The sequence below is a fragment of the Octopus bimaculoides genome, chromosome 12 (assembly GCF_001194135.2).
Source record: "Octopus bimaculoides isolate UCB-OBI-ISO-001 chromosome 12, ASM119413v2, whole genome shotgun sequence".
In the NCBI taxonomy this organism is placed as follows: Eukaryota; Metazoa; Mollusca; class Cephalopoda; order Octopoda; family Octopodidae; genus Octopus; species Octopus bimaculoides.
In genome coordinates this window covers 48,843,599-48,845,564 of record NC_068992.1, presented here as the reverse complement: position 1 = coordinate 48,845,564, position 1,966 = coordinate 48,843,599, and positions in this window count along the sequence as shown.

The following is a 1,966-nucleotide window of genomic DNA, read 5'->3' as shown; positions in this document are numbered from 1 at the left end:
ATCATCATCATCATCATCATCATTATCATCATTATCATCATCATCATCATCATCATCATCATCAGCGCTATCATTAACAATATTCCTTTATTTACGTAATATCCATCCGTTAATTATTAAATACTTGAATCATTTTAATTGATATATTATTATGATTGTTATTATTACCATATATTTTTTTTTTCTTTGTTCATCACAATTATTATTGTTTTATTTAATAAATTCCATATTTGTGATTTTTCTTCGAATTTACGTTTATTTATTGATATTTATTCTTGTCTGTCTATTGTCTTTGAATAAGAAAATTAAATTTTCGCTTCAATTCTTCAAAATACTGTTTGCTTTTTATTATTTTTTGTTATTGTATGTGTTATTGTTTTCGACGTCATTGTTGTTATTATTGTTTCTGAGAAGGCGAGTGGGCAGAACCAATTCAACATTGGATGCAATGTTTAACAGCATTTCTTCTGGCACTCTACCCTCGAAGTTCATATTCCTCCAAGATCGATTCTACCTTTCAGTCCGGCGGAATCAAAGAAACTAAAGGACAAACCAAATACTGAAGCAAAAGGATTCAGCCTCTTCCACACACCTTTGGCCTTATGCCAAAATTTGAATCATTACTCTTTACTCTTTACTCTTTTACTTGTTTCAGTCATTTGACTGCGGCCATGCTGGAGCACCGCCTTTTAGTCGAGCAAATCGACCCCAGGACTTATTCTTTGCAAGCCTAGTACTTATTCTATCGGTCTCTTTTGCCGAGCCGCTAAGTTACGGGGACGTAAACACACCAGCATCGGTTGTCAAGCGATGTTGGGGGGACAAACACAGTCACACAAACACATACACACATACATATATATATATATATATATATACATATATACGACGGGCTTCTTTCAGTTTCCGTCTACCAAATCCACTCACAAGGCTTTGGTCGGCCCAGGGCTATAGTAGAATGAACCCAGAATCATGTGGTTCGTAAGCAAGCTACTTACCACACAACCACTCCTGCGCCTGTGTGACAAAATAATTTTTTTTTTGTCTTTGGTCAGTAAATGTTATTTCCTATTCGCTTCTATCTAAAAACCAAAGGAAATGACTACTATTCCCTTCAGAGTTTGTTTTGCTACCTGCACATCAATATTTTGAAGCTGATCTATTTCCCATTACATTTCACACCGATTCAGTGTCGAGTTGCTGAGGCAGAAATATCGTCATAGCAAATATTCTACTCAGTATCAGAGATTTGCTTGTCAGTTCCTTGACCTTAACCACTTGAGCATGTCCATTAGTGACTGAGATCTCTGATGATGAGATGGAGTAATGGGGGAGCATCATAAGCATGAATTCAAAGGGATTCTTTGGGATTTGAAATTACGTAACAAAAGCAAGGTTTGAGCGAGATATATTTAAGGGATAACCGAATAGGAAGTAACAGTTATTACCCAGGGGGCAAAATCGTGTTACATAGTGTTATTTTAGTTTCTTTTATCATTGCTGTTTTTGTATATATATATATCTATGTGAGTATGTGTATATATATATGTTTATATATATATATACACATACATACATATACACACATACATACACACATATACACTTATATACACACATATATGTATGTGTATATATTATATGTATATACATACATATATGTATATATGAGTGTATATATATATATATATATATTATTATAACAAAAGCAGTATTGATACCAAAGGGTAATATTTATCCCCACTTAAAAATGAATGTTAAGTTAGAAGGCAGAATACTACGGTAGTTACCACGTTAGAAACCCTCATATTGGCAAAAGCCAATAAATTAGTTAGTGCACGACTATATATGCAAATACAGACAGACAGACATACAAGGAGGCAGGCAGACATGCAGACACATAGACAGACAGACAGATAGATAGGTGCACACACACACACACACACACACACACATACATATATAT